This window comes from Aythya ferina (genome assembly GCF_964211825.1).
Source record: "Aythya ferina genome assembly, contig: HAP1_SCAFFOLD_74, whole genome shotgun sequence".
Lineage (NCBI taxonomy): Eukaryota > Metazoa > Chordata > Aves > Anseriformes > Anatidae > Aythya > Aythya ferina.
This window is the reverse complement of record NW_028181437.1, coordinates 107,248-130,000: the sequence shown is the minus strand read 5'-3', so window position 1 is coordinate 130,000 and position 22,753 is coordinate 107,248. Positions and strand designations below refer to the sequence as shown.

Sequence of the window (22,753 nt, the reverse complement as noted above, 5' to 3'; positions counted from 1 at the left end):
CAGAATTCTAACCCTAACCCTAACCGTATCCCTAATCCTAACCCTAACCCTAACCCTAACCCTAACCCTAACCCTAACCCTAAGACCCTAACCCTAACCCTAACCCTAACCCTAACCCTAACCCCTAACCCTAACACTAACCCTAACCCTAACCCTAACCCTAACCTTAACCCTAACCCTAACCCTCTAACCCTAACCCTAACGCTTACCCTAATCCTTACCCTACCCTTATCCTTACCATTACTCTATCCTTTACCCTAACTCTTAACCCTAACCCTAACCCTTACCCTAACCCTTACCATAAACCTAACGCTTTGCCTAAACCTAAACCTTATCCTCACCCTCAGCCTTACCCTAACCCTTACCCTTAGCCTTACCCTAACACTTACCCTTGCCCTAACCCTTACCCGTACCCTAATCTGAACCCAAACCCTAACCCTAATACTCTCACCCTAACCCTTACTCTAACCCTAACCACAACCCCAACCCCTAACCCCTAACCCTCACCCTAACCCTCTAAACCTACCCCTAACCTATCCCTAACCCTAACCCTCTAAGCCTAACCCTAACCCTCTAAGCCTAACAATAACCCCCAACCCCAACCCTCACCCGAAACCCTAACTCTAGCCCCAGCCCTAGCCCCTAACCCTAGTTCCCGAGAACTACATCTCCCGGTATGCTCTGGGCATTCAACATGGCCTCCCGGAAGTCCCGAATCCGAAAACTACATCTCCCGGCATGCTCTGGGCACACAACATGGCCTCCCAGTGCCGGAAAACTACACCTACCAGCATTCCCCGCACAGCCACCATGGCCAATCACAGGCCGAGTGCTCGAGAACTGCATTTACCAGCACTCACTGGAACCCTCACCGCCCTTACAAAAAAAGCCTCAAGCCCTAACATCCAAAAAACCTCTGTTATAAATGGCTCAGGATTCAAATTAGGATTAAAATAAAAGTAGGATTTATTGAAAGAATATAAAGGAATAGAGGTAAGCAAACAGCGCTGGGTGCACCGGGAGTCTCCGCTCCACCAGGACGCACACCAGTTACATCAAGCAGCTGATTTTTATGCTCCTAGACTAATACATATTCATTACTACTTCTAAAAAAAATAGATTATTAAAATTAGCTTCCGGGGTGCAGTCCCTCCTACTGGAGCATGCGCAGTCTCCTCTGGGGTCTCTTCTGGGGGTCTCTAGGGGTCTTCCATGCTGAAGGCTCGCAGTCTTCCTCTTCCCCTTTGTACTTACTGGGCACCATCCCAAGTTTACAGAACACCTTCTTCAAAACACCTTCTTCAAATCTTGTCTCCCAGCCGCTTTTCAGCTTCTTTCTCGGCCCCCCCCTAACCAGATACCAAAGATCCACATAGTATCCCATAACAGTCACTAGTTGTTATCAGTTGTTCTGAAACTCCCAGACACACGGGTAATTAAAACATTCTTCCCCAGCCATTCACAGACACATCTATAGCAGTGTTAGAAATAGAAGTCCGGAATAACAAAAGCAAACAGGTTCATAAATTTAAGAAGTGATAAATTGGCTAGAATGAGGAATGAGGGGGAGACTGGGACACACTGCAGCTGTGGTTCAAGCATTGAATTGCCAGTGCAGGGCCCAGAGGCAGACAGGATTCAAACATTTCAAACAGAATTGTTCTTTATGGACATGAATTGTTAAAACATTCCTCACACCTCGAAACCCCTACAGACCTAACCCAAACTATTTACCACACTAAACCCCTGAAGACCTATGCCTAAAACCCCCAACCCAAAATCTTAGGATGCTCAAAACCCAAACCCAACCCAAAACGTTAGGAATGCTCAAAGCCCTAGCCCAAAAACTTAGGGCGCTCCAAACCCTAACCCCAAAACATTAAGACGCAAAAAACCCTAACCCAAAAACTTAGGGTAATACACCATAAATGTTTGCTCATTGTCTTTTGTATTATAAAAACAAGGAGTTCTGTTTGAGGAGCGGGAGTCGCGAAAGCTCCCTGCTGAAGTAAGGAGCTGCATAATGCTTGCCTAGACATTATGAAAATTCTTTTGCTTAACGTAACAAAAAATAGACCCCCCAACCCATTCTCCTTCTGCATCTCAGTTGCCTCTTTTGTTCAAAGACACTGTTGCAAAGCTCATGTAACCATCTCCTGATAAGTTGCTAAAGTAGTGTATCGACATACATGCCTTCCTGTCTAACGCTGGGCCAACATGACCAAATAATAAAAGAAGTTGAACCACAACGCCGAGGAAGACTACGGCCTTCATCTTCACAACCACCAGAGGGACAGAGACGACCCCCTAGCAACAGTGCGCGCAGTCGCAGAATATACCAGGATGTGCTGCGTAATCCCGGAATTAGCAAAATATAAATAAAAAGGGACTCTGGCGGGGGTGAGGTGCGTGCCGTTGGCGGAGCTGAGACTCCCCGGCCGCCCAGTGCTGTTTTGCTTGATGTTTGCTCACTCAATAAATTCCTTTCTATGATTAATACAATGCTCTATGAAAATTAATTAAGGGGGCAACTTATAACACTTTGGACGCTCAAAACCCTATCCCGAAAACATTAGGACGCTCCAAACTCTATCCAGAAAACTTAGGACTCTCCAAACCCTATTCCAAAAACTTAGGACGCTCAAAACCCTATCCTGGAAACATTGAGATGCTCAAAACCCTTTCCCGAAAACTTAGGATGCTCCAAACCCTATCCTGGAAACATTAAGATGCTCAAAACCCTAACCCAATTACTTAGGATGCTTGAAAGCCTATCCCAAAAAATTAGGGCACACAAAAGCCTAACCCCAAAAATTAAGATGCTCAAAATCCAAACCCCCAAAATTAGGATACTCAAAACCCTGGACCTGGAGAACCTAACCTGAAAAAACAAAACAAAACAAAACAAAAAAAAGATCTTAAAACCCTAACCGTAAATAACTGACCAAAAATAAAACCTTAAGACTCTAACCCTAAAAAACATATCAACACTACAACCCAAAAAACTCTAATACCCTAACACGCTAACCCTGAAACCCTTAAAACCCTAACCCCCAAATCCTTAAAACCCTAACCGTTAAAACTCCAACCCTAAAAACCTTAAAATCCTAAACATAAACCCTGAAACCCCTTACCCTGAAACCCAACCCTAGTGCCCAATCCCTGAAACCTTAAAACCCTGAATCAATCTGTAGCAAATAGCATAGGCTGAGTCGAGGATCTCAGTACAGTAGCATTATTATTCGAGATTACAATGGCGGGTGTCCCACAAGCAGGAGGGTGCCTACTAATTCCATACACAGTTTATACACTTTTTTTTTCTGCCGAGGACCGGGACCCTCCCGACCCTCCCCTGTTTCCCCTTTAACTGTGCTATTCAAGGTTCATAATCTAGCTGGTGCTTCACAGAAAATACACAGCTGCTGGCCTGTTACAAGTCACATTTCTTTTGAGGTTTTTACTCTTTGAGGTGGTAATGTTTCTTACGCCGTGATTTCCACCTAATTGCTGTAAGGATTCTGGTTGTCTGCGTTTTACAAGGTTGTCTGTTATAATAAATAAAAGTCCCAAATAGGATTACAATCAAAGTTTACAATTCACTGAATGAATAGAGGTAAGCAAACAGTGCTGGGTACGCCGGGAGTCTCTGCTCCACCAAGACGCGCACCAGTTATACACCAGTTACCTCCCTTAAGGGATATAGAGAAGCCCTCTCAGATACTTCCGTCCTGCTTCTCCTGCATGTTGCCGGAGGTCGGTCTAATTCTGGTGCTGTTGGTGGTGGAAGCTGGGGCAACGGTGGTACTGGTGGCGATACCACAGCCACCGGAGGGGGAGCCGCCGGGGGTGGATTGTTAGGATATGGAGGTGGTAGCTTATCCAACGGCTCACGTTTATCTTCTTTTTCTTTTTCATGTTCTTCTTGTTCTTCAAATTTCTTACCTGCTTTTAGTGTAAATATTGAGGCTGGAAAAGGACCTGAAGTCCTCCTGATCCATAATCCTGCATAATCGCTTTCTTCCTGGCTAAAAGCTTCCTTTGAATTAACATGGATATTTAAGGCCTGGCAAATCCAGTCTTCGAAGGTTCCAAAAACAGGCCAAAAGACATGTAGTCTTAAAGGCTCCTTTGGCCATTCTGTCACATAATACTGGACCATTTTTAATTTACTTTTTCCTTTTCTGGGGTCCCTATCATTCCAATTTCGAATCGTTATTCCTAATGGACTTTCTGGTGGTATGACTGGTAATTTGCTCCCTTTCTTCTGGTCTCTGGTCTTTGATTTTGTCTGACCCATCTAGGAATTTTACTATGGCAATTCCCATAGCCCTTGGTTACCTTAGTAAGAGTGTCTTGCAGGGGGTCGAGGACCTATCACACACCCACAAGTCCTATAGGAATCCCTTCGGTCCTTCACCGGCCAAGTCCCTAGCGGGAGATTGGAACCGCGGTTAGAAGACCTCCACAATCGCTTCGGAACTAAGTTCCATCTCAGTCACACTCTTACACACACAGGCAACCGAACCCCACCCAACCGAACGGTATACGCTTTAAATGCTTACGACTCCGTCATCTTCGTTCGGATCTTCACACACACAATTATGGGCAAAATATAGTGCTGCAGCTGGCAAGGGAGCTGAAAAAAAGAATCAGAAACTTTGCTTACCTTTATTCAGGTTTAAGATGCCATTAGTTCCGACCTGACTCAAACAGCAGCCACCAAATGGTGGGGGTGCCTCTCCTAGATCAAACCAGAAATCAGGAACCAAAGCCCTCCCGGACGAGAGCCCACTTGTAATAAATGACTGGGTCCCAAATAGGATTGCAATTGAAATTTACAATTTATTAAATGAATAGAGGTAAGCAAGCAGCGCTGGGTGCGCCAGGAGTCTCTGCTCCACCAAGACGCACACAAGTTACATTAGGCGGCTGGTTTTTATGCTGCTAGGCTAATACATATTCATTACTACTTCTACAAAACGCAGGGTTATTCTAATTAGTTCCCAGAATCCAAACCCTCCCACTGGTGCAGGCGTTATCAGTCTCCGGTGGTCCCTCTGGGGGCCGCTCGTACTGAAGGCTCGTAGTCTTCCTCCCAGGCTTTTCTCTTGTCCATCTCCTTTGTCCATCTTGGCTGGATGGCAGACACTTGCATAGTGTCCCATGCAACAGTTGTAATAGTTAGCAGTTATTCTGAAACCCCTTTGTTCTCTTATCCTCTATTGACCGGAATTGCTGGACCATTCCTTTGCAAGATTCAAGAACTATATATATTAACCACTCTGGTTTTCTCAGACTTTTCATCATATCATGCGGCCCTAGCATTGTTCCATATTGACACGAATCAGATGAACTCATTTCACACTGTTAAGCTGTCTTATCACTGCAAGCATATCTCAATACCACCTTCCTTCCCTCTACAGGATGTAACTGCGCAAAAACAACATTTTTATTCCCACAACCTTGATCCCCTTACCCTGAAATCCTTATTCCCCTTAAACCTAACAACTCTAACCACAACCCTAACCCTTATTATCAACCCCCTAACGCTAATGACACTGACCTTAATCCAAACCCCAAACTGCCCCTAACCCCAGACAACCAACAACGAAACACACACACACAAAGATGGAAACTACAAAAAAGGCAAAACCCACGATACAGGCCCCAAATCACAAATACGCAACCAAAATGCTACAGAAAAGCCCCAGATGCAGGCCCCAAATGCTACTGCTAGGCCTCAAAAGCTCAAGATGCATCCCAAAGCAAAAATGCAGACCCCAAACGTTACAGAAAAGCCCCCAAACCCAGGCTGCACAAGTCTACAAGCAGGCCCCAAACTGCCAACAGAAGCAGGCACCAACCACACCCAGATGCAGACCCCAACTGCCCACAAGCAGCTCCTACCCCACCACCCCCTCCCAAGAACTGGACTCCACCCAGACACTGGCCCAAGACCCGGGCCCGCCCCCCGCCATCCCCCCTACCCTCCCCCCCGACACAGGTGTACAAGCAGCTCACAACCCGCCCCTTCAGAGACCGGTCCCACTCCCCCTCCCCCTCCCCAAGACATGGGATGCGGAGGTGTACAACCAACTCCCAACTCCCTCCCCCTCAAAGGGAGGCCCCAAAGACCCCCAAATGGAGGCTCCTAGAGTGAACAAGCACCTCCCAACTCCCCCAGGCACAGGCCCACCCCCCCCCCCCAAACACAGGCCACAGAGGTGTATAAACAGCCCAGACCCCCCTCCAAGACCATGGCCCCTATAGTGTACAAGCAGCTCCCAACCACCCACAGATGCAGGCCCCAACCCTTTTCAAAAGGGAGGCACCTAGAATGCATGAGCAACTCCCAACCCCCCTCAAATAAAGACCCCAAAAGTGTACAAGTAGCTCCCCCCCAGAGACAGGACCCAAAGGTGTACAACCAGTTCCCAACACCCCTGAGACACAGGCCCCAACCCCCTCCCCAGACACAGGGACCCAAATTCTACAAGCAGCTCCCAACCCCTGCCAGGCAGGCCCCCTACCCTATACAAGCAGCTCCCAACCCTCCCCCCCTGCCTAGAGGGAGGCCCCCAAGCCCCCCACAAACACAGGCCCCTACAGTGTACAGGCAGCTCCCAGCCACCCCCAGATGCTGGCCCCAAAGTTGTACAAACAACTCCCAGCCACCCTGCAGAAACAGATTCCTACATTGTACAAGCAGTTCCCAGCCCGCTAGACACAGGCCCTGACCCCCCACACATGCAGGCCCCAAAGGTGTACAAGCAGCTCCCACCCCTCCCCCAGACGCAGGTCCCAAGCCCCCCCCCCCCCCAAACACAGGCCCCTACAACCAGCACCTAATCCTAAAATTTAATTATTAAATTAAAGCCAGGAGAGAAACCCGTTAAGGTTAAGTAATATCCTTTGAGGATAGAAGATAGGAAAGGAATTAAAGAGATAATTGATCAATTTTTACAGTATGGATTATTGATTGAATGCGAATCAGAATCCAATGCACCCATATTGCCAATTAAAAAGGCAGATGAAAAAGCTATAGGCTAGTTCAGGATTTGAGGGCCATAAATAAAATCACTGAGGATATACATCCAGTAGTGGCAAACCCTTATACTTTGCTGACTAAATTAAAGAATAGTCAAGTCTGGTTTACCGTACTGGATTTAAAAGATGCCTTCTTCTGCCTAGGCTTAGCCACAGAAAGCCAAAACCTATTCGCCTTTGAATGGGAAAATCCCGATTCAGGCAGAAAGACGCAGCTTACGTGGACATTACTACCTCAAGGATTCAAGAATAGCCCCACTATTTTTGGAAACCAATTAGCAAGGGAACTCGAAACATGGATACCTCCGGACACTGAAGGTGCTTTGTTACAATATGTAGATGATCTCTTAATAGCTACCGAGACTAAAGGGAGTTGTATTCAATGGACTATAAGTCGTCTTAATTTTCTGGGTTTAAATGGATATCAAGTCTCTTGACAGAAAGTCCAGCTGGCTCAACAAAGTGTGACCTATCTGGGATTTGACATTTCGGAAGGACAACGAGAACTAGGAACTGAACATCAGGAAGTCATTTGCCGGACTCCAGAACCTCAAATGGTAAAGGAGCTACAAAGCTTTTTAGGAATGACAGGTTGGTGTCGCCTTTGGATTTATAATTATGGACTATTGGTAAAGCCTCTATGTGAATTGATAAAGATTAACCAGTCAAAGTTAGTCTGGACTGGAGAAGCACAAAAAGTCTTTAAACAACTTAAACAAGAATTGATGATTTTGAAATATCAAGCAATATTGGTAGAACAGGACGACGTGGAAATTGTGATAATTCATATTGTGAATCTAGCCTCTTTTCTTAGTGATGCTCCGGCACAAGCTGCGATTCACGATTGTTTAGAAACTCTAGAGACTGTGTATTCCAGCCGACCAGACCTTAAGGAGGAGCCCATGGAAGATGCGGAAGAAACTTGGTTCACGGATGGGAGCAGTTTTGTTACGCAAAGACAACGTAAAGCTGGATATGCTATAACAACTACTCAGCAGGTAATCGAGTCTAAGCCTTTACCCCCTGGAACATCAGCTCAAAAGGCAGAGATAGTTGCTCTCACGAGAGCATTGGAACTGGCAGCGGGAAAAAGGGTAAATATTTGGACAGATTCTAAATATACATTCGGCGTGGTACATGCTCATGGAGCAATTTGGAAAGAACATGGATTGCTGACCGCTCAGTGAAAACACAAAGTATGCTGAAGAAATTTTAAAATTGTTAGAGGCTGTAAAACAACCAGAAAAGGTAGCTATCATGCATTGTCAGGGACACCAAAAGGGGAACAGCGATTTTGAAATTGGAAAATCGATTGGCAGAGGCTAAGCAGGCAGCTGAAATAACTGAGGTGAAGGCATTGTCTTTGATACCAGACGGTAAAATCCAAACTATATCCAAATTATACAAAAGAAGACTTAAAATTAATTGAAGATTTGAAAGGTAAAATGAAACCAGATGGATGAGTATATTTAAAAGATAACCCCATAGTAATACCCTCTAGTTTGACATGGCCCATAGTTCTTACAGAACACAATAAAACGCACTGGGGAGCTGGCACACTGCATAAGAGCCCGAGTCAGACATTAGTGGGACGATATGATAAAACAAGTAACTCAACAATGTAGCATTTGCTTACACAATAACCCCAATACCAAGGATAGAATAAAATTTGGAATAATCGGTAAAGGAAATTATTCGGGGCAACAGTGGCAAATTGATTTTTCAGAACTCCCTAGAAAAGGGGGGTATCATTATTTACTGGTTCTGACTGACACGTTTTCAGGAAGGCCTGAAGCCTTTCCCTGTCGAACAAACAAAGCAAGAGAAGTGGTTAAAGTCTTGTTAAATGAAATAATACCATGCTTTGGGATTCTAGTAGCAATGTCTTCTGATAGAGTTTCACATCTTTGTGCACAAGTGGTAGAACAGATAAGTAAGATCCTAAAGATAGATTGGCAACTGCATACTCCTTATAGACCACAGGCAAGTGGACAGGTAGAAAAAATGAACCATTTAATTAAACAATAAATAGCTAAAATTGGATAAGAAGCTAATTTGTCATGGCCTCAATCCCTCCCTTTAGCATTACTTGGAATTAGAGTCAAACCTAGAATAAAAGGGAATTTGAGTCCCTTCAAAATCTTATATGGAAGGCCGTAGCAATTTCTATTTAGTGGAGAGGACCTAATGCAGTTAGGATCAGAATATTTATATGCTTATATAACTGAACTTCAGAAACAATTAAATAAAGTACATACATTTGTTTTAGGGACCAGGGCTAGAGGGTTGGATCAACCGATCCACCCCTTTAAGCTCGGGGATTATATATATATAAAGACTTTTTCAGGACAACCCGTGCAGGAAAAATGGAAGGAAAGTGGATGGGAGCATACCAAGTATTACTGACAACACACACCGCCATTAAGATTAAGAAGCAAGCAGCTTGGATCCACAATTCAAGGGTGAAGAAGGTCCCGGCGAGGATATAGACCAGCACTCCAATTGGACCAACAAAATTACGGTTTTCCAGATCCTAATGATTGCAGGGGTGCGGTTCTCGGATTTGGGGTGGGCAACTTGGGATGAGAACTTACACCTGACCTTAATACAAACAATTTCTCAAGTAACTAATAAGACGAACTGTTGGGTATGCACCCATCTGCCACAGCATGGGAATAAGGGTGTATCGTTAATCGGGATTCCCTTGCCTGCAAACTTATCTTGGACTAATTTGTGGGAAAACACATCTTGGGGTCGAAAATATTAAGAAGTTTTGGAACTAGAAGTGAGTAGCTTCATGCCGTTAGAATCCTATTATGTATGTGTACAAAGGTGTAACCCGCCTAAGGGTATAGGAAAACAGCATTGTATAAATACGGATACTACTTATGTGGGAAATCAGACATCTTGTAATTGAACAATTGATATTAGTACGACTAGCGGCTGGGCAAATTCAACCAGCTGGACGGTTCCAAAAGGAAAAGGGTGGTATTGGCTATGCAATGATACAGCCCGTAAGGTCTTGCCTGAGAATTGGAAGGGAACTTGCACTCTTGGAGCGGTAGTCCCCAATATGACAGTACATGATGTAGTGCCTCAAGGTTACTTGAGAAATCATATCCGGAGAATCAGATGAAAAATTAACAATCCATTGGTAGAGAGACACACCCCTTTTCATAGTTTTGTGTGATGGTTTGTCACATGGTTAGGAGTGAGTGAATTGGAAAAGGCAATAGTTAATACTTCTGCAATTATAGAGAAGTTAGAAAACAAAATTCTGGATGCTATGAAGGCTCAACAAGAAGAGATATCTAGTTTATCACAGGTAGTATTACAAAAGCAGATGACCCTAGACTTGTTACTGGCCACTCAAGGGGGAGTCTGTACAGTAATAAACACAAGCTGTTGTATGTATGTAGATCAGAGTGGAAGGATCTCTACCGACCTGGAAGAAATATGGAAGCAGACCAGGATCCTACATGAGATCAGTAAAGATGATCTTTCATGGAGTTTTAGTGAACTATGGAATAAGTTAACCTCCTGGTTGCCCAATTTCCAATGGTTGAAACAAGTATTCATTGCTCTAATCGTATTAGTAGTGTTAGGAATATTTGTGTGCATGTTGTTTAGATGCCTGCTTTGTTGTGTTACTGTAAATAATGAAAGTATCTGATGCAAAAGAATTTGCATGGGAAAAGAAAAGGGGGGATTGATTAAGGAGGTATTGGGGAGGCATTGGGGAGGCAAGGACAATCCCCAGACATGGACTGTATATCTCAAAACAAGACACTGAAACTCATGATAAGGAAGCGGCAGACGGACAGAGAAACAAACGTAAGGACTATAAATCTCAAAACTGGACATTGGAATTCATTATAAAGATACAACAAACGGAAGAATTGGCAACAACCAGCTCTCACAATTAAGAAACATGCCAATTCAGCAGATTCTTGACCAAAGGTCAAAAGTACACTGTGAGGAAGACTCGGGGTCTTCCTCCCAGAGACCCCTGCCCACGTCCCAAAGACCCCTGCCCACAATTCTTGGAAGGCTCTACGCAGGCGCAAGGTGCCAAAAGGCTAATTAGCATAAGAAGCGAGGGAAGGCGGGGATAGGTAATGCATATGTATAGGTGCTTGTAGAATATTGATAGATTGATTGTATAAATTCAAGACTGCTTTCCGCTTTAGGTATTCACGATAGGTGGAGAGATCCCCCGTGCATCCAGCGCTGCAATAAAGAATATACCACTTAAAGGAATTTCGGCTTCGATCTTTGAATCACAACCCCCCTCAAATACAGACCCCAAAAGTGTACAAGTAGCTCCCCCCCTGAGACAGGACCCAAAGGTGTACAACCAGTTCCCAACACCCCTGAGACACAGGCCCCAACCGCCCCCCCAGACACAGCGACCCAAATTCTACAAGCAGCTCCCAACCCCTGCCAGGCAGGCCCCCTACCCTATACAAGCAGCTCCCAACCCTCCCCCCCTGCCCCGAGGGAGGCCCCCAAGCCCCCCACAAACACAGGCCCCTACAGTGTACAGGCAGCTCCCAGCCACCCCCAGATGCTGGCCCCAAAGTTGTACAAACAGCTCCCAGCCACCCTGCAGAAACAGATTCCTACATTGTACAAGCAGTTCCCAGCCCGCTAGACACAGGCCCTGACCCCCCACACATGCAGGCCCCAAAGGTGTACAAGCAGCTCCCACCCCTCCCCCAGACGCAGGTCCCAAGCCCCCCCCCCCCCCAAACACAGGCCCCTACAACCAGCACCCAACCCCCTACCCCCGATGCCAGGCCCAAAGGTGTAGAAGCAGCTCCAAACCTCCTCCCTCAACCCAGGCTCCAACAGTGTACAAGCACCTCCCAACCAACCCTCCCCTTCCCCCCCGCCCCCCGACACAGGCTCCAAAGGAATACAAAGAGCTCCCACCCCTCCCCCAGATGCTGGTCTCAACCCCCCCCCGCCCCCAGAAGCAGGCCCCAAAGGTGTAGAGTCAGCTCCCAACCCCCTCAATGCCGGCCCCAAGGGTCTACAAGCAGCTCCCCCCTTGCCCCCAGATACCGGCCCCCAGACACAGACCCCAAAAGCCTAATCACAGGCCCTGAACTCTAGAGGCAGGCTCCAAAACCCAGGACAAAGCCCCAGTGGTTCGAGACAGGGCCCAAATCCCAGACACAGGCCCCAAACGCTAAACATATGCCAAAAAAAGTATTAGTGCTGGTGCCAAATGTTACAGACAGGCCCAAAAGCCCGAGATGCTCAAGGCTGAGACGTAACTTGGCTTTCTGAATTACTGGAAAGCAGCTTTCATTCTCAGATAATTGTGTGCAGGCTAGATAGGATGGGGCTTCAGGCACCTCTTCACCTGAGGAAACACACTGCCATCAGGCACCGCTGTGCCAGACAAGCTTGTTCTGCTAGAACACCCTACTCAGATGCACTGTGGCATTCAAGTGAACTGCTTTCATGCAAATATAACGACTGATGTTACAACCCACCTTGCCTGTGGCACCTGATGAACAGAAGAGTAAGCCACCGCAGCGCTTCAAAACCATCCCTGCACGTGCCGCTCCTTGTCGCTCTCTGGCCTTATCTCATATCCTTATCCACTTCTGTGGAGAGCCTGCCAAGGCACCTGCAAAGCAAGACGGACACCTTTCATAGTCACCTTGTGCTACTTGGTCGTTCTGCTCCAACCCAGCTCATGACCAGCCCCTCTTCTTACACAGCTCTTCAGAGTGCAGTTTGCTCCTTTGAGCCTGTGCGAGACACCTGTGAAAGAAAAAGAAACGCATAGGCCGATGCAGCATCCAAAGACACAGCACAACTAGGTAAGTTACTCTCATCTGCTCCCTTACCTCTGCCGCTTACCAGCCCCCGAGGCAGATGCTTCAATCTACCCTCTTCAAACAGCTACAACACCTCTAAAAGACAAAGAGGGGATGCTTAGAGGAACAGTGAGACCTACAACACAACAACTGCTACATCTGTTCCTCACTCACCTTGCCAGAGGCAGCTCTGCGTGTGACGTCCCAGGTTGTACACTGCGTTACCTAACCCTTACCGTAACCCTTACCCTAACCCTTCTCACCCTTACCATTACCCAAATCCTTACCTTTACTTTTTCCTTACCCTTACTCTTTCCTTTAACCATAACCTTACCCTTACCCTATACCTTACTCCAACCCTTCCCCTTACCTTCCCCTTCCCCTTCCCCTTCCCCTTAACCTAACCCTAAACCTTAAACCTTACCGTAAACCTTACCCTTTCTGCTACACTTACCCTTAGCGTAAATCTAAACCTTACACTTACCCTTAGCCTAACCCTCACCCTTACCATTACCCATACCCTTATTCTTACTCTTATCCTAACCCTTTCCTTTACACTTACGGTTACCATTAACCTTACCCTTACCCTAACACTTATCCTTAACCTAACCCTTACCCTAAACCTTACACTTACTCTTAACATTAACCTTACCCTTAACCTTTAGCTAATACTTAATCTTACGTTTTTCTCACCCTAACCCTATAATTAACCATAACCATTACCCTAACACTTAACCTTACCCTTACAATAAGCCACACAACAACACTTAAATGTACACTTACGCTTAAACTTGCCCTAGCAATTACTCGTACAATTAAAATATTAATTAATTAAATTAAAAAATTTTAATTTAAAATAAATTGAATTAAAAAAATTAAATACCATTATCCTTATACCTTATCCTTAACCCTCACCCTTATCATTACCAATACCCTTACTCTTACACTTATTCTTATACATACAACTTACCCTTTTCCTAACACTTAACCCTAACCTAACTCTAACCCTAAACCTTACCTGAACCCTTTCCAGTACCATTACATTAACCCTTACCCTTAACCTAAACCTTACACTTGCTCTTAACCTTAACCTAATACTTACCTTTACGTTTTCCTCACACTAACCCTAAAATTAACCCTAACCATTACCCTAACAGTTACCCCTAACCTAACCCTTACTCTAACACTTACAGTGACCCGTACACTTACACATACCCTTACACTTACTCTTACCCTAACCCTTACCCTTATCATAACCCATACTCTAACACATACTTCCACCCGTATCCTTACGCTTTCCGTTACCCTAACTCTTACTCTTACCCTTACCCTTACCCTTACCCTTACCCTTACCCTTACCCTTACCCTTACCCTTACCCTTACCCTTACCCTTACCCTTACCCTTACCCTTACCCTTACCCTATCCCTTACCCAATCCCTTACCCTATCCCTTACCCTTAACCTAACCCTAAACCTTACCCTTATCCTAACACTTACCCTTATCGTAAACCTTACCCTTTCTGCTACACTTACCCTTAGCCTAAATCTAAACCTTACACTTACCCTTAGCCTAACCCTCACCCTTACCATTACCCATACCCTTATTCTTACTCTTACCCTAACCCTTACCTTTACACTTACGGTTACCATTAACCTTACCCTTACCCTAACACTTATCCTTAACCTAACCCTTACCCTAAACCTTACCCCAACCCTTACCCTGACCCTTACATTAACCCTAACCCTTACCCTAAACCTTACACTTACTCTTAACCTTAACCTTAGCTGTAACCTAATACTTACCCTTACGTTTCCCTCACCCTAACCCTAAAATTAACCCTAACCATTACCCTAACACTTAACCTTACCCTAACCCTAAAATTACTCGTACAATTACCCTTACGCTTACCCTTACCCTTAACCTAAGCCTAAACCATACAGTAAACCTTACCCTTTCTGCTACACTTACCCTTAGCCTAAATCTAAACCTTACTCTTACCCTTAGCCTAATCTTTACCCTTAACCTAACCCTAACCCTAAACCTTATCCCAGCCCTTACCCTGACCCTTACATTAACCCTAACCCTTACCCTATAACTTACACTTACTCTTAACCGTAACCTTACCCTTAACCATTACCCTAACACTTACCCTTACGTTTCCCTCAACCTAACCCGAAAATTAACCCTAACCATTACCCTAACACTTACCCTTACCCTAACCCTAACCGTAACTCTAACCCTTACTGTAACCCTTACCCTGACCCGTACCCTTACACTTACCCTTACCCTAAGCCTTTCCCTTACCATGACCCATACCCTAACACGTACTTGTAGCCTTAACCTTACCGTTCCCCTTACCCTTACCTTTACTGTCTCCGTTACCCTTACACTTACACTTAACATAAACCTTAACCTTAACCTAAACCTTATCATAAGCCATACAACAACACTTACATGTAAATTTACGCTTGACTTACCCTAGCAATTACTCGTACAATTACCCTTAACCTTACTATTAAGCTAACCCTAAACCTTACCCTTATGATAACACTTACCCTTATCCTAAACCTTACCCTTTCTGCTGCACTTACCGTTTGCCTAATTCTAAATCTTACCCTAACCCTCACCCTTACCTAAATCTAACCATTACCCTAAGCCTCACCCTTACTCTTACCATTACACTTACTTTTACCCTTAACCTAAACCTTACCCCAACCCTTACCCTGACCCTTACATTAACCCTAACCCTTACAATAACCCTAACCCTAACCCTAACCCTAACCCTAACCCTAACCCTGACCCTGACCCTGACCCTGACCCTAACCCTAACCCTAACCCTAACCCTAACCCTTACTCTAAACCTAACCCTTAACCTAAACCTTACACTTAATCTTATCTTTAACCTTACCCTTAAACTAATACATACCCTTACGTTTCCCTCATCATAACCCTAAAATTAACCGTAACCATTACCCTAACACTTATACTTACCTAACCCTAAACCTTACTCTAACTTTTACCCTGAGCCAGAACCTTAGACTTGCCCTTCCCCTTCCCCTTACTAATACCGTTACCATAACCCTTACCCATACACTTACAGTTACCATTAACCTTACCCTTACCCTAACACTTACCCTTACCCTATCCCTTACACTTATCCTTATCCATACTACTTACGCTTACCCTAACACTTAACCTTAACCTAACCCTAACCCTAAACCTTACCTGAACCCTTACCCTGACCCTTACATTAACCCTAACCCTAAAACTTACACTTAACCTTAACCTTACCCTTAACCTTAACCTAATACTTACCCTTACTTTTCCCTCACCCTAACCCTAAAATTAACCCTAACCATTACCCCAACACTTACCCTTACCCTAACCCTTACCTTTACCATAACCCATACTCTAACACATACTTCTACCCTTACCCTTACCCTTACCCTTACCCTTACCCTTACCCTTACCCTTACCCTTACCCTTACCCTTACCCTTACCCTTACCCGATCCCATACCCTTAACCTAACCCTAAACCTTACCCTTATCCTAACACTTACCCTTACCGTAAGCCTTACCCTTTCTGCTACACTTACCCTTAGCCTAAATCTAAACCTTACACTTACTCTTAGCCAACCCTCACCCTTACCATTACCCATACCCTTATTCTTACCCTTACCCATACCCTTACCTTTACACTTACGGTTACCATTAACCTTACCCTTACCCTAACACTTATCCTTAACCTAACCCTTACCCTAAACCTTACCCCAACCCTTACCCTGACCCTTACATTAACCCTAACCCTAAAACTTACACTTAACCTTAACCTTACCCTTAACCTTAACCTAATACTTACCCTTACTTTTCCCTCACCCTAACCCTAAAATTAACCCTAACCATTACCCCAACACTTACCCTTACCCTAACCCTTACCTTTACCATAACCCATACTCTAACACATACTTCTACCCGTACCCGTACCCTTACCCTTACCCTTACCCTTACCCTTACCCTTACCCTTACCCTATCCCTTACACTTATCCTTATCCATACTACTTACGCTTACCCTAACACTTAACCTTAACCTAACCCTAACCCTAAACCTTACCTGAACCCTTACCCTGACCCTTACATTAACCATAACCCTAAAACTTACACTTAACCTTAACCTTACCTTTAACCTTAACCTAATACTTACCCTTACTTTTCCCTCACCCTAACCCTAAAATTAACCCTAACCATTACCCCAACACTTACCCTTACCCTAACCCTTACCTTTACCATAACCCATACTCTAACACATACTTCTACCCGTACCCGTACCCGTACCCTTACCCTTACCCTTACCCTTACCCTTACCCTTACCCTTACCCTTACCCTTACCCTTACCCTTACCCTTACTCGATCCCATACCCTTAACCTAACCCTAAACCTTACCCTTATCCTAACACTTACCCTTACCGTAAGCCTTACCCTTTCTGCTACACTTACCCTTAGCCTAAATCTAAACCTTACACTTACCCTTAGCCAACCCTCACCCTTACCATTACCCATACCCTTATTCTTACCCTTACCCATACCCTTACCTTTACACTTACGGTTACCATTAACCTTACCCTTACCATAACACTTATCCTGAACCTAACCCTTACCCTAAACCTTACCCCAACCCTTACCCTGACCCTTACATTAACCCTAACCCTTAGCCTAAACCTTACACTTACTCTTAACCTTAACCTTACCCTTAACATTAACCTAATATTTACGCATACGTTTTCCTGACTTTAACCCTAAAACTAACCCTAACCATTACCCTAACACTTAACCTTACCCTAACCCTAACCCTAACCCTTACTCTAACCCTTACCCTGACCTGTACCCTTACACTTACCCTTACCCTTATACTTACCCTAATTCTTACCCATACCATAACCCATAACCTAACACATATTTGTACCCTTAACCTTACCGTTACCCTTAACCTTACCCTTACCCTTACTCTATCCGTTACCCTTACGCTTACCCTTAACATAAACCTTACCCTTGACCTTACCATACCATAAGCCATACAACAACACTTACATGTACACTTACGCTTACACTTACCCTAGCAATTACTCGTACAATTACCCTTAACCTTACTATTAAGCTAACCCTAAACCTTACCCTTATCCTAACACTTACCCTTATCCTAAACCTTACCCTTTCTGCTGCACTTACCGTTTGCCTAATTCTAAACCTTACCCGAACCCTCACCCTTACCTAAATCTAACCATTACCCTAACCTTCACTCTTACCCTTACCATTATACTTACTTTTACCCTTAAACTAAACCTTACCCCAACCCTTACCCTGACCCTTACATTATCCCTAACCCTTACCCTAACCCTAACCCTAACCCTTACTCTAACCCTAACCCTTACCCTAACCCTTACACTTAATCTTAACTTTAACCTTACCCTTAAACTAATACATACCCTTACGTTTCCCTCACCATAACCCTAAAATTAACCGTAACCATTACCCTAACACTTATCCTTACCGAACCCTAACCCTAACCCTTACTCTAACTTTTACCCTGACCCGGACCCTTAGACTTCCCCTTCCCCTTACTCTTCCCCTTACCCTAACCCTTACCCTTACACTTACGGTTACCATTTACCTTACCCTTACCCTTACCCTTACATTAACCCTAAACCTTACCCTAAACCTTACCCCAACCCTTACCCTGACCCTTACATTAACCCTAACCCTTACCCTAAACCTTACCCTTACTCTTAACCTTAACCTTACCCTTAACATTCACCTAATACTTACGCATACATTTTCCTGACTTTAACCCTAAAACTAACCCTAACCATTACCCTAACACTTAACCTTACCCTAACCCTAACCCTTACTCTTACCATTACCCTGACCCTTACCCTTACACTTACCCTAATTCTTACCCATACCATAACCCATACCCTAACACATATTTGTACCCTTAACCTTACCGTTACCCTTAACCTTACCCTTACCCTTACTCTATCCCTTACCCTTACGCTTACCCTTAACATAAACTTTACCCTTGACCTTACCCTTACCATAAGCCATACAACAACACTTACATGTACACTTACGCTTACACTTACCCTAGCAATTACTCGTAAAATTACCCTTAACCTTACCCTTACCAAACCATTACTCTTTTTCTTAACCTAACCATAAACATTAAGGATAAGCTAAAGGGTCACCCTTAAGGTTAACGTTATCCTAACTCTTACACTTAAGTGGGTAAGTGGAAGTGTAAGGGTACAGTTCAGGGTAAGATTTAGAGTAAGGGTAAGTGTTAGGGTAATGGTTAGGCTAATTTTAGGTTTAGGGTGAGGGAAACATAAGGGTAAGTATTAGGTTAAGTTTAAGGATAAGGTTAAGAGTTATGGTAAGGGTTAGGTTTAATGTAAGGGTAAGGGTTTGGGAAACGTTTAGGATAAGGGTAAGAGAAGGGATAATGGTAAGGGTAAGGATGATGCTTAGTGTAAGGGTTAGATTTAGTTAAGGGTAAGGGTTAGTGTAAGTTTAAGAGTAAGGGTAAGTGTAAGGGTATGTGTAAAAGTACGGGTAATTGTAAGGGTTAGAGTAAGGGTTAGGGTAAGGGTAAGAGTAAGGGTATTGGTAATGCTAAGGGTGAGGGTTACAGTAAGGGTAAGTGTAAGGTTTAGATTTAGGCTAAGGGTAAGTGTAGCAGAAAGGGTAAGGTTTACTGTAAGGTTTAAAGTTTCGGCTTAGGTTAAGGGTAAGGGTAATTGTACGAGTAATCGCTAGGGTAAGTGTAAGCGTAAGTGTACATGTAAGTGTTGTTGTATGGCTTATGGTAAGGGTAAGGTCAAGGGTAAGGTTTATGTTAAGGGAAAGCGTAAGGGTAACGGATAGAATAAGGGTAAGTGTAACGGTTAAGTGTTAGGGTAATGGTTAGGGTTAATTTTAGGATTAGGGTGAGAAAAATGTAAGGTTAAGTACTAGCTTAAGGTTAAGGGTAAGGTTAAGGGTAAGGTTAAGATTAAGAGTAAGTGTAAGGTTTAGGTTAAGGGTTATGGTTAATGTAAGGTTCAGGGAAAGGTTTGGGGTAAGGTTTAGGGTTAGGTTCAGCTTAAGGGTAAGGGTTGGGGTAAGGTTAAGGGTATGGATAAGGAAAAGTGTAAGGGATAGGGTAAGGGTTAGCGTAAGGGTAAGATTAATGGTAATGTTTATGTTAAGGGTAAGCGTAAGGGTAACGGATAGAGTAAGGGTAAGGGTAAGGGTAACGGTAAGGTTAAGGGTACAAATATGTGTTAGGGTATGGGTTATGGTGTGGGTAAGAGTTATGGTAATGTAAGGGTAAGGGTGAGTGTAAGGGTATGGGTGAGGGTAAGGGTTAGAATAATGGTTAGGGTTAATTTTAGGGTTAGGGTGAGGGAAACGTAAGGGTAAGTATTCGGTTCAAGTAAGGGTAAGTGTAAGATTTAGATTTAGGCTAATGGTAAGTGTAGCAGAAAGGGTAAGGTTTACGATAAGGGTAAGTGTTAGGGTAAGGGTAAGGTTTAGGGTAAGAGTAAGTGTAAGTGTATGTGTAAGGGTATGGGTCATTGTAAGGGTTAGAGTAAGGGTTAGGGTAAGGGTGTTAGGGTAATGGTTAGGGTAAATTTTAGGCTTATGGTGAGGGAAACGTAAGGGTAAGGATTAGGTTAAGGTTACGGGTAAGGTTAAGGTTAAGAGTAAGGTTTAGGATAAGGGTTAGGGTTAATGTAAGGGTCAGGGTAAGGTTTCAGGTAAGGTTTAGGTGTAGAGTTAGGTTAAGGGTAAGTGTTAGGGTAAGGGTAAGTTGTATGGACAAGGATAATTGTAAGGGATAGGGTAAGGTTAAGGTTAATGATAACGGTAAAAGGAAGAGTAAGGATATGGGTAATGGTAAGGGTGAGGGAAAGGGTAAGGGTAAGTGTAAGGTTTAGATTTAGGCTAAGGGTAAGTGTAGCAGAAAGGTGTAGGATTAGGGTAAGGGTGTTAGGATAAAGGTTAGGTTAAGGGTAAGGGTAATGGTAAGGATAAGGGTAAGGGTAAGGGTAAGGGTATCGGTAATGGTAAGGGAAAGGGTTAGGGTAAGTGTAAGGGTAAGGGTAAGTGTAAGGGTACAGGTCAGGGTAAGGGTTAGAGTAAGGGTTAGGGTTAGGTAAGGATAAGTGTTAGGGTAATGGGTACTGTTAAAATTAGGGTTATGGTGAGGGAAATGTACGGATATGTATTAGTTTAAGGGTAAGGTTAAGGTTAAGAGTAAGTGTAAGGTTTAGGTTAAGGGTTAGGGTTAATGTAAGGGTTAGGGTAAGGGTTAGGGTAAGGTTTAGGGTAAGGAGAAGAGTAAGGGTATGGTTAATGGTAAGGGTGAGGGTTAGGGTAAGGATAAGGGTAAGTGTAAGGTTTAGGGTAAGGGTAATGGTATGGAGAAGGGTAAGGGTAAGGGTAAGTGTAAGGGTAAGGGTAGGAGTCATTGAACGAGTAATTCCTAGGGTAACTGTAAGCGTAAGTGTACATTTCAGTGTTGTTGTATGGCTTATTGTAAGGGTAAGGTTAAGTGTTAGCGTAATGGTTATGGTTAATTATAGGGTTAGGGTGAGAAAAACGTAAGATTAAGTATTAGCTAAAGGTTAAGGGTAAGGTTAATGTTAAGAGTAAGTGTAAGGTTTAGGGTAAGGGTTAGGTTAAGGATAAGTGTTAGGGTAAGGGTAAGGTTAATGGTAACCGTAAGTGTAAAGGAAAGGGTTAGGATAAGAGTAAGAATAAGGGTATGGGTAATGGTAAGGGTGAGGGTTAGGCTAAGGGTAAGTGTAAGGTTTAGATTTACGCTAAGGGTAAGTGTAGCAGAAAGGGTAAGGTTTACGGTAAGGTTTAAGGTTTAGGGTTAGGTTAAGGGGAAGGGGAAGGGGAAGGTAAGGGGAAGGGTTGGAGTAAGGTATAGGGTAAGGGTAAGGTTATGGTTAAAGGAAAGAGTAAGGGTAAGGAAAAAGTAAAGGTAAGGATTTGGGTAATGGTAAGGGTGAGAAGGGTTAGGGTAAGGGTTACGGTAAGGGTTAGGTAACGCAGTGTACAACCTGGGACGTCACACGCAGAGCTGCCTCTGGCAAGGTGAGTGAGGAACAGATGTAGCAGTTGTTGTGTTGTAGGTCTCACTGTTCCTCTAAGCATCCCCTCTTTGTCTTTTAGAGGTGTTGTAGCTGTTTGAAGAGGGTAGATTGAAGCATCTGCCTCGGGGGCTGGTAAGCGGCAGAGGTAAGGGAGCAGATGAGAGTAACTTACCTAGTTGTGCTGTGTCTTTGGATGCTGCATCGGCCTATGCGTTTCTTTTTCTTTCACAGGTGTCTCGCACAGGCTCAAAGGAGCAAACTGCACTCTGAAGAGCTGTGTAAGAAGAGGGGCTGGTCATGAGCTGGGTTGGAGCAGAACGACCAAGTAGCACAAGGTGACTATGAAAGGTGTCCGTCTTGCTTTGCAGGTGCCGTGGCAGGCTCTCCACAGAAGTGGATAAGGATATGAGATAAGGCCAGAGAGCGACAAGGAGCGGCACGTGCAGGGATGGTTTTGAAGCGCTGCGGTGGCTTACTCTTCTGTTCATCAGGTGCCACAGGCAAGGTGGGTTGTAACATCAGTCGTTATATTTGCATGAAAGCAGTTCACTTGAATGCCACAGTGCATCTGAGTAGGGTGTTCTAGCAGAACAAGCTTGTCTGGCACAGCGGTGCCTGATGGCAGTGTGTTTCCTCAGGTGAAGAGGTGCCTGAAGCCCCATCCTATCTAGCCTGCACACAATTATCTGAGAATGAAAGCTGCTTTCCAGTAATTCAGAAAGCCAAGTTAC

General features: G+C 44.3%; 1 long non-coding RNA gene across 1 annotated transcript in view; it reads left to right on the top strand.

Moving 5' to 3' along the window:
* Positions 1–7,511, top strand: part of LOC311428407 — a 64,893-nt gene extending 57,382 nt beyond the window's left edge. The window contains exon 3 of the long non-coding RNA XR_014687707.1: positions 7,192–7,511. This is a non-coding gene — a long non-coding RNA (uncharacterized lncRNA). The remainder of the gene's footprint in view (positions 1–7,191) is intronic.
* Positions 7,512–22,753: the final 15,242 nt, after the last annotated feature.